The 17,616-nt window shown below is 46.5% G+C and overlaps 1 protein-coding gene across 1 annotated transcript in view; it reads right to left on the reverse strand.

Moving 5' to 3' along the window:
- The window catches only part of LOC127052390 (uncharacterized), a 40,135-nt gene that overhangs the window by 526 nt on the left and 21,993 nt on the right, over positions 1-17,616 (reverse strand). The window lies entirely within an intron of this gene.

The following is a 17,616-nucleotide window of genomic DNA, read 5'->3' on the forward strand; positions in this document are numbered from 1 at the left end:
TAATAGGTTTTTAAATTAGAATAGCATATTGCTGAGGGGATGATGTTGAAAAGCTCTAGTTAATGTTTAGCAGTAGCTACTTTAACACCTTCCTACTTCAGTTGCAACCTCAAAATACTATGTTTTAATTCAAATATAGTGGGGAAATGCATATTTAATGCTTGCAAATGTGTACTTTTTAGTTATGTTCCTGGTACTTTAAAAATAATTTTATCAGTGTCAGGGTAGTTGTTTGCAGACATATTTGTATTGTTAATGAATGAATATTACTACTCCCCTGTTGCCTCATATTTAAGCTGTTACCTAGATATAAGTACTTGTCTCCTTGTTTTAAAAATGTTTTCAGCATAAGATCCTGATCTAGCAAAGAGATCCACAGAGTGGAATTTCTTAACTTTTGAGTGCTTGCTTTTGCAATCTTAGTAATGTTCTTTTACTGTAGATTTTCAGTGTGTAGTTATAATAATATAATTATAGTATCGACACTCACTGAATGATTCCAGAATTGAAATTATTAGCTTCCATTATGGGGCTATTTTTGACACTCTTCCCTCTGACTTTCTGAAAAAGCTAACTTTCCATAATATTTCTTTTGTAGTTTCTTCCCTGGTAGAATTTTTTTTTTTTAATTTCAGGTTAATTGGATAAACCATTTTGGGATTATGGGGTTTCATAAAGGGATGTGTTTTCCCTTTTTGAACATTTTTCTACCTTTTTTGTTTAACTCAACGCAAAATTGATTTAGCTTAACAAAGTTAACCTTGTTTTGCACACTAATCCTCAATGGTGCACAGAGGACAGATCGGAGTGTAAAAACTTACAGTTATTAGAAACAATCTGTGTAGGGATTATAATATATATAAAAATTTTGAAGTTCCCCACAAAAAAAATTTGAAAATCTTTGTTTTGGAAATTTGGAACATTTCCAGCCAGCTGTACTTATAACTTCTCTGAGAAAGTTGGAAAGTGTTACAAACTTTGTTGTACCTAATCTATGCTTTCATTTAAAAAAAAAAGTGTGCCACAGAGGCCAAGGAATGAGGCAGTGCTGCATTCCATTCAGAACAAGGGAAGCTGAAGGGCACACAGACCCAGTATGGTAACCAGGGCTGTCCTTACCCATATGCAAAGTATGCAGCTGCATAGGGCACCAGGGAATTTGGGACACCACATTTTCTGGTGCCCTGCACAGCTGCATAGTGCTCCAGACCCTCTCCACCTCTTCCCCATGGCCCCCACCCCTGATCTGCCCCAGCCCTTCGCCTCTTCCCCCCACCCCTACTCCATCCCAGCCCGTAGGGCACCAAAATGGCTAGGGACGGCCCTGTGTGGGACCCAACCACAGCAGCCTAGCAAGTGTTCAACTCCAGCTCAGGGAACTCTACCAAGGCTGAGACACATACTGGAAAAAGGTGGGAGGCAGTTTGTTGACCAGTCATTGGTATTTTTACTGCAATGACAGCTAGACATGGATTGCCCTCCTTTAGGAACTCTGGCCCAGATCCTTTGGCTCCTAACTTCCATTAAAATCAATGGAAGTAGAAAGCCTAAATACCTTTGAGGCTCTAGGCTTCTCTTCCCTGCATTCCTTAGTGGGCCTGACCCTTTAAATTTTGCAGAGCTAAGCAGCTGCAATCTTAATGTGGCTATTTTGCAAACGGTTGCTTTACCTCTCACTGTTTCTGCTCATATGTATTTTTACCTTAAGTTATGTTTTCCTCCATCTTCTCGAGTACAATGTAAGTAAAATCCATGTATTTGTTTCTGAATATTGTGACATCATAGCAGAATTTTCGGAAGCCTTCTCAATCCATTGCTAACTTCCCACACTCAGCAGCTGACCTCCTAGTGATCTGTCACAAACCATGTATCCCTCTCTGTGCTGGTCATTCCCTTCTATGATAATCCACCACCATTCCTTCCATGATAACTTCTGAGTTTATTCTCGTGTACACCTGAAGTGATCATATTCTCAAGTAAGGAAGAGGAATTTAAGACAGAAAAGGGCTTTCTTGAATCAGACTTAAAAATTTTAAAAGTATATGCTGTATGTTAGCTAAACAAAATCCAGAACAGATTAATTGGATTTATCACTTTGCAGTGGATAAATCACAAAACTAATTTTACTAAAATTCAGTAGTAATATTCATCTCTGACATACTGCTCTTCATCCATATATCTCAAAGCAGTTACAAGGGAAGGTAAATTTCTGATTCGCGTTTCACATGGGGAATCTGAGGACCAGAGTAATAAAATGATTTGCCAGAAGTCACACAGCAAGTCAGAGGGTTACTCAGAATAGAACACAACTTTCCTACTTCCCTGCCTGATGCCCTCTATACTGTCTCAGTTGAATGGAAAATAGGGGAAAATGAACAAAGGTTACCAAAAATACAATACATACTCTATAAAAGTATACTGTGGAAGTGATCTTATTTCCATGGATGGTGATTTACCCATCTTTGTTACCAGATAGGTATCCAAATCCTCACACCATGAGAAGACTATATATTCTTGTACTGTTACTTTGTATTCATGCCCAAAATGCAATACTTCTTTTATCTTAAATTATGCATACAAAAATCCCCTTGATGAAAAAGAGCTAATAGTGAGTGCAAGTAATATGTTAGATATATTATTGTTCTTTGCTTTAAGAGGACGTACATTTAATCTATTGTGCTTCATTATGATGCAGAAAAAGCAATGATGCAGAACTGAAACCAGAGTAATCAACTCTGACAGGAAAAAGACATTAATAGGAGCAAGCAATGAAAAAATAAACTGGAGATCTAAGTAATGGCTGATCAACCTAAGAGGATTTACTTAATTAATCCTGTGTTGCAGAGCTATCCAGTTTGCATCTCAGTCTACTCCATGTGTAATTATTTGTTACTTACTGTTAGCTTTCTAGAAAGAAGTAAAACACCTTGCAACAAGGAAAACTACATTACCTATTTCTGAACTGCTTTATTGTTCTACTGTACAGGTAGTCCCCAATACTGCTACTGTACAGTCAAAATATTTCCAGAATTTCAGTAATTTTGCAATTATTCTTAATCATACTCCAAATTAAAAGTGAAGAAAAATAATAATTTTGAGAGTAATTTTTTATACTATTACCTGTTTTCTTTAAAGAAATTGTGAAAGAAAACAATAGTTAATATCAAAAGGCTAGATTGTCTGGGACAGATACAGTTGCAAAATCTAACCCTTATAAAAGAAATTTAAACTGTGGTCAGGTTTTTCTTGGTTGTTTTGTTTTTTCCTTTACATTGTTACATCATTTGCTGAAGACAATCTCACAAAAAGTATTTTGTAAGAGAAAGAAAAAAGCAAATGGTTAATGTTTAAAGAACATTTTTTTTATAAATTTTAAATATCTTACAAAGAAGTTTCAGAATGTGGCAGATGTGTGCCATGTATACTTTTACAATCTAAGTAAAGCAACCATATGAAGAGATTTTAAGAAATAGATTAAGTGTTTTATAACCTTGCCTACACTAGCCAGCTGAAGGCTTTAAATAATTTAATCCCTACAGCAACTGCCAGTCCCAACTGGAATACTGAAACAAGGCCTGAATTCAGTTTGAAACCCAACAGGTGCAGTCTAATAGTGCTTCCTTAATTCAGCTACTGATCTGAGTTTATGCTCATGGAGGATACTATATTCTTAAATTCACCAGGGCATTAATTAAATTAGTCTAAGTGTCTCATGTTTTATCCCATCTTCCACCATCAAATTTACCTCAAAGATTACTCTATTTTCTCCCCCCTCCCTCCTAGAAATTCTTGGTTTTCATGCCAGATGCACTACAAATAGCTTTTAAAAGCTTTTTAATGTTAATATAGTCTTATAATTCTATGCTTTATGATGAATTGGGGCTATATCTGTACAATTAATGAATTCTGGTTGGTACTGTGAAAAACTGCTGTGTCGTGAATGCCTATATGTATGTGGATCCACTATTGCTGACAGGTCCTGTACAGTACACAAAGAGAGAGACACTGGAGTGGTGTTTAGGACTAATAAACAATGGGTGAGCTCCATCCTTAGAAAACCAGCTTTAGGTTAAATCCTCTGAAGGGGTGGAAAAGGCAGGAATGGTGGAAAGTTATCTAAAAGACAGAACAAAGGAAGCTGAGACAGGGGAGTTGGGGGAGGATGTTAGATAGTAAGTAAACATGTGCTCTCAGGGCATCCTGCAAGTGGGCCCTTATCTCAGTTTCCCTCAATTCCTGGCATGAACTCAGAACAGCCTTCAGAGTACATGAACAGCCCTTTCTAGAGAAGCCCTTTTTTACCAACACTACCACTACCATAAACCAGAATCCCCCCTAGGGTGACCAGATAGCAAGTGTGAAAAATCAGGACAGGGGATGGGGGGTAATAGGCATCTATATAAGAAAAAGCCTCAAATATCGGGACTGTCCCTATAAAATCAGGACATCTAGTCACCCTAATCCCCCCCACCCCCAGTACAATCCAAACAGAACATTCATCCCCACATCCAACATCTCTCACCAAACCCCATCTTCGGTACAGTTCTGGCATCTCTCTCACCATGGCTCATCTCAGCTGAGGTATCTCTCACCACGGCTCACCCCAGCTCCTATACCTGGGATCTTTCACCACCCTGTTTCCTTCCCAGTTATGGTGCCAGGCAGCTCTTGCCTGGAGACATCTGCCAGCTCAGCCTTCCATCATTCCCAGCCTTCAACCCTCTCTAGTCCTCCATCTTTAGGTCTCTAGCTCAGATAGCCAGCAGGCATCTCCCTCTTCAGCTCTCAGCCTTCAGCCCTCTCCAGCCCAACTGTGGTGTTCTAGATTGGGCTGCCACTCGGCTGGACAGCACTTGGTGCTGGGCACACAGTCCTTTTGCAACCTCCCATTGCCGGGTGGATTGTTACAAGTCATGTGACTATTTCCGGATACAAGTTCCCACCAAACTTCAGAAAGAGCGCCAACTGGATGATAAAGAAAGGAGACTAAGACTAACATGGAGGGCAAACAACAACTCAGGCAAAACAAAATGGTGAAACCAGCCAAAATAGTGAAATTGGCCCTACTGAGAGAGAGGAAATCCTCTGGATGCAGTGGGCCTGCCATCTTACTGGGAAAGAAAATAGCTTGATGCATGACTGAAGTGTGTTGTTCCCCCTGCAAGAGTCTAACATCAATTTCCAACTGGGAGAACCACCATCCTTTCGCAAGGTGCCTGTTGCTGAGTCATTGGTCCATCTACCTTGGGGGAAATTTTATTTTACCTGAAACTATTTTATATCTAGTTCCCCACTGAGTTCCCTCCCTGCTGAGCAGCAGCAGGAGCTCTGTGCCATTGAATGAGCCTGCTATCCAGTCAGATGAGATGTACAACGTAGAATTACATCATGGGTAGTGTGTGAACCAATGGCTGGGGGAGGCTAGCCCCAGCCTTGCCCCTTCTGTCTAAGGCCTCATCCCGTCTACCTCCGCAGCCCCAGAGCCCTCCTCACTGCTGCTACTGGCCCCAAGCCCCACTCCAGGCTAGCCCCCCCAGCCCCAGAGTGTAGGAAAGTGGGTGGCATGGGGCCCCAGCCCCCCCAAATCCCCAGCCCCAGAGCACCAGGAGAGCAGACAGGTGGTGCTGCTGCAGCCCCTTCAGCCCTGGCCAGAGCACAGGGGGACTGGAAGTTGGCACCACACACACGTAGAGTGGTGGTAAGCAGGAGTGAGGGGGCCTGGGCATGGCAGAGTGTGGGTGGGGCCATGCCTGGCTGTTTGGGAAGGCACAACCTCCCACAGCCTATGGGACCCACCACCCATGAATTTCATTATTTCCATGAGTCAAGTGGCAGACAAAACTGGGCAAAATCTGTGCTTAAGAATAACTTAATGGAGGGCTGCATGGCCCAGAGGATATATGAAAGTGTAACACTTCTGCCAGGCCAAGTTGATAGCACCAAGGACTGGGTTCAGTATAGGGGTCCCCTCCCAACAACATCACGGAAAACCAGCTCAAGCCCCCACCCAGTGACCTGGGAAAATCTTACACACACCCCTAGGTGCCTCAAAGAGGCAATACTTCCCCTCTCGCAAGGACAGAGTCTCGGTGTAGCAGAAAATTTTAAATAACATGTGGTAGATGACATCAGCATTAAATTGGGAAAACACCACAACTAGAATTCATAGACCAAACCATGAGCAAAGACCCACCCCAGCAAATTGGGCTGTGTCCTTTTCCTTTGGTTCTTGAGTCCAGCAACCCAAAAATCAACCAGAGTCCCAAAAGTCCAACAACCCAAAAGTGTCTGTCCCTGATCAGTGCAGCCCCAGAGTTCAAAAGTTTATCTGCAGAGATTTACCCCTCCAGCTTGGGTGGAAATGGGGGGAGGGAGCACGGGTTGTTAAGGGAACCTTATATGGTCCAAGGCCAACTGCCCCACCTCGCCATGGGGTTCTGCTGCAGCCTTCACCACATGGTGCTCTGCTCTGCCCCACCAGCTGCTCTGCCAGCCACTTAGTAATATATCTTCAACCCCCCCACTAGTTAGCACAGCACTCATTGATCACAGCTCTTAGTAATTTCAGCTCATAGTAGAGGAGCCTGAGTGCACCATAGGCCCAAAGTGAATTTAGCTTAGCAGCCTGTACCTAGATTCCTAACACAATATAAAATTAACTCTCATATTCAACAATGGAGTAAAGCAGCAGTGCAATTGGTGTTTCAGCCCCTCAAAAGGGAACCCACACCACCAATTATAAATGCCTATTCCTAACTTTTTTCAATTCATGGGGTTTTGGAACCCATGTCCCTTGTCTAGTGAGTGCTTCTTAGTTGATGGTGCGTCCCTCTGTCATAAAACAGTTCCACTGGCCTTGATTCACATAATCGGACTAACAACACTTTATTCTTCCTGCTCCAATAACAGAGAAACTGGGGATCCCACAGCAGCCAAAGTGACCATTTGGGCGGCTGTGGGCTCATGTTAGGTGGGGTAGGGGTGCCTATGCAAACAAGATCAGCCCCTGAAGTTCTTTTGCACAACTCACCACAATTCACCACCAGATGTCAGGGTAGAGCTCATCCTGACTCCGCTTTAAAAGGGATACCAAATCTTCCCTTTCAGGTCACCAAGTCAGCTCTGACCCCGGCTGGTAGCTACCAAAAGTCATGCTTGCAAGATTTATTGTATGAAATTAGTTGGTGGTCTCAGTCCAGTTCCCAGTGAATAGGTTCATATCTGTCTGAGCAGCAAGGCCAAAAAGTAAATGGAGGCTTGTGATGAAGTGGGGATTTTCCCTTGTTATGTTGTATGTGAGTCTTACTGTTGAGCCTATGTGAGTTTTACTGTTTTGCATGAATACAATGTGTGCCTCAGTTTTCCTGTGTGCTGCACCAAAATCTCAGTGATGGGAATAGGAGTATGTGACTTTGGCTGAGACCTCTGGGGCAGGGAAAGCTGCTCCAGCTGCCTGCACATATGCTATGACCTGTGCCCTTCGTAACCTGAGACCCAGGAGGGGGATGCAACCAGGTGATGACCAGGTGGCTCTTTGACCCAGGAAGCGAGACAAAGAGAAGGAGGAGGAGCAGCGAGGGTGTCTGCGGTCGGGTTGCTGGAAGCTGGCAATCTGCTTGGGGGGACTGGAAGGGGGAGAGTCCAGGCTGTCTGGCCCAGGACTCCCCAAGATGGACTTAGCTGAAAGTCACTGATTTCTGTGCTAACAAGTTCTGTTCTCCGCTGTGTTTCTGTAGACTAATAAACATTCCATTTTACGGCCAGCCACTGTTTAGTTACACTGCACAGCAACACCGCAAATTCCCAGTCCCACAGTTGCCCCAAGAAATGTGCATCTCGTACTGTCCAGCATCCTCTTGCACAACACAAGCTCATATAAGGTCCATCATTTTATTAATAGAAAATATGGACAAATCCTGTTATACCAAATGGAGTTTCCCAGACTCTTCAGTCCAAGCACACTGGTGTTGATAAAACAATAAAACAAGTTTATTAAGTACAGAAGCATAGATTTTAAGTGATTACAAGTAATGAGGCATAAAAGTCAGAATTGGTTACAAGGAAATAAAACGTAAAATGCAACTAACACCTGACTTAACAAGTTAAGTGAATTCAAAGAAAAGTCTCCCTCACCACATGTTCCTCAGGAAGGCCTGAGTCAGTTAAAACACAGCCTTTTGATATTAAACCCCCTTGTCTGTCGACTGTTTATAGTTCATGGAGGAACTGTGGAAATCTTCCCCATGATCCAAAGTGATACATAAACCATATATAACCTTAATGCAGTATGCCTCCCCTACAGAGCCTGCATGTGGATGCAGAAGCCCTCCCTCAGTGCAGAAGACCTCCAATCAACATAGGGTGTGTCTTCACTGAAATGCTACAGCAGTACAGCTGCACCATTGCAGCATTTTAAGTGTAGACAAGCCCTAGGGTTGCCAATTTTCTAATGGCACAAAACTGAACACCTCTGTCCCACCCCCTGCCCCTTCCCGAGGCCCTGCCCCTGCCCCACCCCTTCTCCAAGGCCCTGCCCCGATCACTCCATCTCCTCTCCCCCCTCACTCACTTTCAGAGGGCTGGAGTGCAGGCAGAGGCGGCTCCAGGCACCAGCATAGCAAGCAGGTGCCTGGGGCAGCCAATGAAGAGAGGGGTGGCACGTGCGGCCATTCAGCGGCAATTTGTCGGCGGGGTGTCACTCCCTCTTGGATCGAAGGATCTGCCAGTGAATTGTCGCCGTAGAAGAAGTGGCGGTAGAGCTGCTGCCGATCGTGAATGCTTTTTTTTTTTCCTGCTTGGGGCAGCAAAAATGCTAGAGCCAGCCCTGGGTGTGGGATAAGGTGAGGGCTCTGGGTGGGGGTGCAGGCTATTGGATGGGACTGGGGATGAGAGGTTTGGGGTTCAGAAGGGGGCTCAGGGATGGGGCAGAGGGTTAGAATGCAGGGGGTCATGAGGGTTCCAGCTGGGGGTGCAGGCTCTGGGGTGGGGCTCGGGATGAGTGGTTTGGGGTGGAGAAGAGAGCTCCAGGCTGGGGCCAAAGAGTTTGGCGTGCAGGGGGGGGTACAGACATGGAAGGGGGCTCAGGATTGGGCCAGGGGGTTGGGTGTGTGTGAGGGAGGTGAGGGCTCCAGCTGGGGGTGTGGAGCTGCATCCACATGTGGAGCTGCGGCTGGGGGGTGGTTGGGGTACAGGAGGGGCTCCCGGCTGGAGCTGAGGGGCTCGGGGTGCAGGAAGGAGTGCGGAGTGTGGGGTCTGGGTGGCACTTACCAAAAGTGGCTCCCAGGAAGCGGCCGGCAGGTCCCTGTGGCCCCTAGGTGTACAGAGGGCCAGGGTGGCTCCGTGCTCTGCCTGCGCACATAGGCACTGCCCCCACAGCTCTCATTGGCCGTGGTTTGGAAAGAGTGATGGCCGGAAAGGTATTGTGATCAAGGAAACTATTTCCTGTTTGATCCTACTGCATGCAGTGAACCAGGCTTTTGGCATATTCTTTGTAGGTGAAGAGGATTGCAGCACAGACATACCTGACATTTTTATTCTAACAGAAATGAACCACAAGACCTGAACACTTGCTAAATTCAAAAAAGGGTAAAACTATGGAGCTCAGCAATCTCTTTGGGGAAAAAAACTTAGACAGAGAGATCTATTGTGTATGTTCCTGAGAAAAACTGAGACAGCTCCAGCAGATCAATGAACTATACAACTTAAGGGAAAGTTACACCCTGGCACAGTAGCAGGTGTGCATCCACTGTGTACCAAGGCATACTGGACTGGCACTAAACTGCAAAATCTAGCCTGAAGGGCTAAGTAGCAAGTAGGAATGAAGCAGGAACCTGGTGTCCTAGCATAGGTGCTCACTCTGTGGATGCCCCAGGGCTAGAGCACCCACGGGAAAAATTGGTGGGTGTTCTGCACCCACCGGCAGCTTCCTGCCTGACCCCAGCTCACCTCTGCCTCCACTCCACTCTGCCTCCTCCCCTGAGCGTGCCACTATTTCCCCCTAGCTCCCAGCACTTGCACTGCAAAAGAGCTATTTCATGTGGCAAGTGCTGAGAGGGAGGGGGAATGGGAATGCAGCACGCTCGGGGAAGAGGCAGGGCTGGGGCAGGGATTTGAGGAGGGGTCCAATAGGGGCAGGGTGGGGGCAGAACTGGGGCAGGGACTATGGGGAAGGGGTTGGAATGGGGGCAAGGCAGGGGCAGGGAAAGGGAAAGTGTGGAGTCAGGTCCCTGTGTTGTCTTGTGGAGTCATAAGAAGGAAGCACAATCTGGACTCTTAGAAGTAAGGCTCTGTTAGAGCCAAAACAGTTATGTAGGAGAGCTATGTACTCCTAGCTGTGTATCTCATCAAGCTGCTGCTAGACTGCTTCCAACCAGTTCTTATTAGCATGTGCTCTGCTCTTAAAGGCACGGTATATACTTCAAAAAGCAGTGGCCCAGGAACTGGGAGGTGGTTGATTACAACAGGGAAACCACACGTGGTATAGTGACCACCTTTTCAAAAGGCAAAAGTGGGACATATTCAGGAGCCCTGGCCCTGCCCCCTGCTCCTCCTCTCCCTTCCCCTCTAAGGCCCTGCATGTTGGCCAGGCTGGAAGGCAGAGTCAGGCCCTGGTAAGAACCACCCAGTGGGCTTGGGCCACTGTGGGGAGTCCTGGAGGGTGTCATGGAGTCACTGGGCGATGCTCTGGAACTACTCCATATGAAGCCAGTCAGGACTCGGGGGGAGCATGCCTCCTCTCTGTGAGCATTCTGTCTCCAGGGCAAGAGCTTACACAGATTCAGCCTTCCTGGGTCTGACCTTGGAGCATTCAGCATCCCCTTCCACACTGTGTGCTTCCCACAGTGAGTCCACGCAGGCGGGGCTCCTGGGGAAGCCAGGGGGCCCTGCACCCAACTCCACAGTCAGATGTGACTCTCAGCCAGCCAGTAAAACAGAAGGTTTATTAGACAACAGGAACATGATCTAAAACAGAGCTTGTAGGTACAGAGACCAGGACCCCTCAGTCAGGTCCATCTTGGGGGGCAGGGAGGCCAGAGCCCCATCTGGGCCTCCTTCCATTTCCCCAGCCAGCTCTAAACTGAAACTCTCCAGCCCCTCCTCTGGCCTTTGTCTCTATCCCAGGCCAGGAGGCCACCTGATCTCTTTGTTCTCCAACACCTTCAGTTGGCACTTGCAGGGCACAGGCCATCAGTTGCCAGGAGACAGGGCATTGGCCGTTCTCTATACAGACAGCCTCAGACTGGCCCTCTAGGGCTCTGCAACAATCACGCACCCTTATCCCCCCACCTAGATAATTAAGAAATGCATAGGGGAAACTGAGGCACCCACACAGTATACAGAGAAAACATTAAGAACAGTCCCACTTTGCCAGAGAGGCTCCAAGGCTCCCCACAGCAGCTTGGACTATCTGGGCAGCTCTTACTACTGCCTGGCTCTGGTTGGCTTCCAGCCTGGCCAGGGGGCAGGGCCTCAGCAGGGAGAGGAGAAGCAGGGGGTGGGATCTCATGGTGATGAGGGGGGCTAAGGCTCACCTCAGCCTCCCCAACTAGGAAGAGGCTGGTGTTGCCCCTGAGTCTCAAGTAGGCACAGAGTGGCACTTCAGGGAATCCAGGACAGTGCTATCCTGGAGTCAGTCAGCCCAGGACTGGGACTTGAACTCTGCATTTCTGGACGGTTCCACTCTAACATGGGGGAATATCTGGTTTTTGATTTGGAGAAATGCTGTTTATTTGATGTGATTGGTGCAGGGGCGTTTGGTATTTACATAGGGGAATGCAGAAGAGAGGTATTATTGTCACAGGGGATTTCTGGCTTTTCAATGCTTACTGCAACTTGCTTGGTGTCCTGCAGGCCATGGAGCAATGAATTAACTGCAGAGGAAGCACTCTTTCTGTTTAGTAAAAAGGGGTGTTACTTTGCAAACTGTGCCTTGCATCACCCTGATGATCATGCAGCCAAAACCTTGAGCTTCCCAGGAAGCATAACCTTGTGTAAGGGGACTATTCCCCCTTATTAACATTTAGTGGAGGTGTTTTGATTGCTAGCTCTCAGCACTAAAACGGGAGGGGTCGATGGGAAATCAGGACCCTGAGATTGACAGTCCCCAGGAACAATGGGGAGAGGCCAATGCTCCAGGTCAGCCTGATTGACAGGGTGGGCAGGCTAATCAGGGAGTCAGGAGGCCAGGGTGGGTTCTGTCCTCCATGTGACTTAAAATTGCCTGGGTCAGACAGAGTGGGGCTGAGCTAAGGAGAAAGCAAGGTTGAAGCTGAGCTCAGAAGCAGAAGTCTGCCAGTTCCAGAGGGTCCAGAAAAGTGGTCACAGAGCCAGAGACACAGCCCAGGGAGAGCGGATCCTGTGCTGAGAGCAGAGCTGCAGCCACAGAACCAGAGACACAGCCTAGGGAGAGCAGATCCTGTGCTGGAAGCAGAGCTGCAGCCACAGAGCTGGGTGCAGTGGGCAACTGGGGCCAGCCAAGGGGGGACCTTGGGCAAAGCGCCCAGCACAGGGTCCTTGCAGGCCAGACTGGGAGGGGGATCTTAAGCTGACAGGGGGTGATGTTGGGAAGAAGGGTCCCACCACCCAAAGCTCAGAGGTGTGTGGCCACCACCAGAGCAAGTGTCTAACCCGCAGCATACCTGCAGCACAGACAGGGCCTAAGAAGACGATCTGGGACTTATAAGGAACGAACTGCAAAGTGCCTTGATGTCCAGAGACACTATATGTAATGTCCCTTGCCACAGAGTAGGGTGATGTGTTTTCCTTTCACCTTCCCCATTTTTCCTTATTCTTTTCTTTAAATTAATTGTTAAGTAAACAACTTGTATTTGCTTTAATTGTATTTAATTTAATTGTATGGAATAATCATTGTGTCAGGGAGGTGCCAGTGCAGAGAGAGTACCCTGGTGTGGGAACACCCTCACCCCGGTCCTAGGTAACCACAGCAGGGTTGGGGGTCAAGCCCCCCCCCCCCCCCAAAATCCTGGGCCCAGCCTTGTTGGGGTTACAAGGATGCTGCAGGACAAGAGAGTGGAAGGGGAGTACTCAAGGGCAGAAAGGCCTCTGGGTAAATGCACTTGGGCTGGAGCCTTTGTGGGCTTCTGCCCTTGAGGGAAATTCCCAGACTCCAGCCTGTCTCTTTCCAAGCAGGCTCAAAGATTGACTCAAGGCACTTTCTGATAAACAGCTGGATTCCTTGGTGGCTGAGGCAGCATTTTCAGGAACACCAAACTTAAAACTGACTTTCACTTTCTCTTTTTGACTCTCAGCTGGACTCTCTCATTTTCTAAACTCTCCCCTAATCCAGAGGTGGGCAAACTATGGCCTGTGGGACCATCCTGCCTAGCCCCATAGCTCCCAGCCAGGGAGATTGGCCCCCAGCCTCTCCCCTGCTACTCCTCACCCCCACAGCCATGCGGGCAGCACTCTGGCCTGCTCTTGCTGGGCCTGCTCACCTCCCAGGCTTTCCAATAAGCCAGTCCAGCCACTCTGAGTGGCATGGTAAGGGGGCGGGGAGCAGGGGGGTTGGATAAGGGGCAAGAGGTCCTGGGGGCAGTCAGGGAGCAGGGAGCAGTTGAATGGGGTGGAGGTTTGGGGGGGGGCGATCAGGGGATGGGGAACGGGGGGATTGGATAGGCGTGGGAGTCCCAGGGGGCCTGTCGGGGGTGGGGGTGTGGATAGGGGTTGGGGCAGTCAGGGAACAGGGAGCGCAGGGGGCGGTTCGATAGGGGGCGGGGTCCTGGGGGGGCAGTCCTGGGATAGGGGTGGTCAGGGGACAAGGAGCAGGGGAGTTGGATGGGTTGAGAGTACTGAGGGGGGCAGTCAGGGGGCAGGAAGTGGGAGGGGGTGGGTGCCAGACTATTTGGGGAGGCACATCCTTCCCTATCTAGCCCTCCATACCATTTCACAACCCTGATATGGCCCTCGGGCCAAAAAGTTTGCACACCCCTGCTCTAATCCCTGTGTCAGGATTCGGGTCTCTGGGTTCTAAATTCAGTATTGCCAACCTCAAGAGATCAAAAATCATGAGTCGGACCTCCCAAAATCATGACATTTTTAAACAAGATTATAATGTGTTTTAGGTGAGTATCCTGATTTTTGAACTCCCCCAGCCCACACCCAGGGTGTTTGCATGTGACAATTTGTGTTGCCCACTCTCCCATGTACTAGATAAGGTGATTTTGGCCCCCGCTGCAGGAGCTCTCACCCTACATCTGGCCAGAAAATAATCCTATCCCCAGTCTCCCATCAGTTCTGTCCCCATCCAACCCCCATCAATTCAGCCCCCTCCTCAGTTCAGTCCCCTCAGCCCCCATCATCACAACCCGATCAGTTTAGCCCCCCATTCCAGCAACTCCCCTTGCCCTCAATTCACTCTCGCAGCACTCACTCCACCTGCTCAGAACCCCCCATCATGCAGCCCCCTAACTCATCAGCCCCCACCCTCTTCACTTCAGCCCTCCTGCAGCTCCTAGGCCATAGTTCAGCCCTCCAGCCTCACCTCTGTTCCTTCGCGTTCTTCATTCTCCCCAGGCCTAGAGGGAGATGCAGTGAGGTCCCCTCTCCCACTTCCCAGGCTAGCATGGGAGCAGCCACCCAGGGCTGACAGTGGGAGCCTTTGGTGCCCCGCACCTGGGGCTTGACAACAGGAGCCTGGCCCTACCATACTCGAGGCTTGATAGCTGGAACCTGGCTCTGCTGCCCTGCACCCCAGGCAGCTGAGAGCAGGAGCATCGACCAGGGCTGGCTGACAGCCGGAGCCTCTCCTTGCAGTAGCAGGTGCTCCAGCTGTCAGCCTTCCCTTTTAGGAGGGGATCCTGCGCTCAGCCCCTGGGCAGCTGACAGCAGAAGTGTGGACTGGGGCTGACTGACAGTGGGAGCCCTGGCAGACCGGAGCTGGATGACAGCAGGATCCCCCTAGCGATTTTTATGTAAAGTTAATAATGAATCAATCATGTTCTGGGGCTAGAACTCTCAAATGTCAGGATAAAAAAAAACAAAAAACAGATCCTGACATTTGAGAGCTGTATCGCGCGATCATGTGTCAGGCATACTTTTACTTAGAAATCGCATCACTCACAAGGAATTTGCAAGAGTTGGTATGTCTGTAAATTCCCCTTTCAGCCTTTTGAGCTCTAACTTATAACATCACCCTCCTGATTACACTAAACTAGTGCACACCTCCACTGGAACTGGAGAGCAATCTGAGCCCTATTTCCTTTAATGGGCGAGCTACCCTGTTATAAAGCTATACAGGAATAGAATTCCCAGACAAGCAGAGAAAGCATTAGGCAGGAGAGAGAGGTGTCCCAGCATATAGCAACCTAATGGGGGGCGGGGGGATGTCCTGCCTGCCTTTTTTATCCCAAATTGCTCTAAGAATTCTAGACAACTCAAGAAACTCAGACTCCGACTCAAAAAGTGCCCTGCAGTGGTAAGGAACCTGAGGCAGGGATATACAAAAGTACATTAATGTGTTAGACTCTGCAAAGTTTGTTATATGCTTCACAATTGCTGTGGGTCCCTGAGGGAGTTAAACTATAAACGAGAGGCTTCACTTCTTTTTGAGGTGGAGTTCTCAGAGGGGTGTCTAAGTAACTGTGATATTTTGGAGGTTAGTGATGCTCTTGGGAGGGTGTAATATAGGTGGATTGAGATGCTCCATTTCCAAGTAACAGTAATAGACTAAGATTATGTCTACATTATCACTTATTTTAGTATAGTTTATGTCACTCGGGGGTGTGAATAAGCCATCTTCCTGAGCGACATAAGTTACACCAACCTGTGCACCAGTGTGAACAACACTGTGTCATTGGGGGAGCTTTTCCCGCCAGCATAGCTACGGCCGATTATTGGTGGTGGATTAAATAAGTTAGCCGGTCGGGGGAGAGACAAACAGCTGAAGACATTTAGAAGTGACTAAAGATGCAAAGGCTCTCATGTGTGAGGGAAGTCTCATGACTACAAAAGAAAGAATAAACAGAATCCTGATCAGTTGGCATAGTCTTGACTCCAGAAACAGTCTTCAATAGCACCTTGGCTCTTCAGAGAGCATAAACTAAAAATACTTCTGAAACCTGGTGGAAAAAGATTATTTACTGTGTAGAAAGGAAAAGAATCTTTAAAAATTGAGCTACTGTGTTCTGTTGACTATGTGAAACAAGTTTTGTCTTCCCAGTCTGTTTCTCACTTTATAGTTAAATATCTTGAGTCTTACATGTTTGTCATTGTTTTTCATGATTCATGTTAATGCTCATTTAATCTAGTTTTATCTTTTGCAAAGCATTTGTTGATCTCATTTGGAGAGTATTTTATAGGTGCAATATGAACGAACTACTGAAGCACAGATTGTAACCTAGAGAGGATCCAAGGTTGGTGGTACAACTTTACCAACCAGGTAATAAGAACCTGAAATTAAAATTCAGATTAAAAAATTCCTTCTGCATGATCATGGATTTTGAAAGTAGGAAAATAAGAACTGTCATGCAACAAGAAAATAGCAGGGAATATAGGAGGCCTGCTCTGAGAGAGGCCAGTAAATGATAAACACATTGTATCAACAATTAGATAACTTGGAAAGCTTTATTGCAGAAATCCAGGGAGCTCAAAAAATGTATAGTAAGTGGGCATATCATCTAGGGCCCAATCATAAAAACACCAACAAGAATAATCCTTACATGAGTATTCCTGTTTAAGTGTGATGTGAGTAAGGAATTGTGGCATCAGGATTGTGTGATAGACATTCTGGGCTTGATTATCATCAGGGTGGATTTTACTTAAAACAAATTGATTTAAATCATGATTTACATCACTGGTCAGGAAGACTCAATTTAATCATGGCTTTCTACATAAAAGTGCATTCTTGTTGGCTGTGATAACCTTAATATACATTCTTCACAACTCAGAGATAAGTGTAGGTTTCATTTTTAGAAGATACACACTATACATTTTTAAAGTGATTTCTTTTAAAAACTTTTCAGATTAGGTTGACAGCTATATCAGAAAACGAATGATTGTTTGGTTATTTAATTTACCAAAGATAATTTGAAGCAGATATTTATGAAGTCCTTGGGAGTTGAACTATCTCCAATTCAACAGATTAATTATTAATATTTGGGGGATTTTCTTGCCATGTTGTATTAGGAGGAGAACATCACCAGACAGACATTTAAATTGTTTTATTTAACTAAAACAACAACGTTATGTATTCTGGATTTTTTTCTTCAACAGCAAACATATATTTTAACAAAACAAATGTATGAATTTTTGAATTTAATTAAACATTCAAGTCTTTTTAAAATCAGGTTTGTTTTTGTTAAAATTGGTTTTAACTAAAATAGTTAAATGAAATATTTGTATAAAAAACCAAAAATTAAATCGGCTGTGTCAGTCAGGTCAACATGAGAAACTTAAAATGTTGGCTTCTGCAGCTAACTCAGTCATCTTCACCTTCATTTTCCTGTTTGTTCATAATCTGGAAAAGAAAAACAAGCTTTCCTGTTCTTTCAGGTCCTAAACGATTTCTCAATTTGGAATGAATTAGTCCAAAGGAAGAAAATATTCTTTCTACACTGGCAGAAGAAACTACTGCTGTTATAAGTGAGATTATCACTTCAA

Source organism: Gopherus flavomarginatus, chromosome 5 (genome assembly GCF_025201925.1).
Source record: "Gopherus flavomarginatus isolate rGopFla2 chromosome 5, rGopFla2.mat.asm, whole genome shotgun sequence".
In the NCBI taxonomy this organism is placed as follows: domain Eukaryota; kingdom Metazoa; phylum Chordata; order Testudines; family Testudinidae; genus Gopherus; species Gopherus flavomarginatus.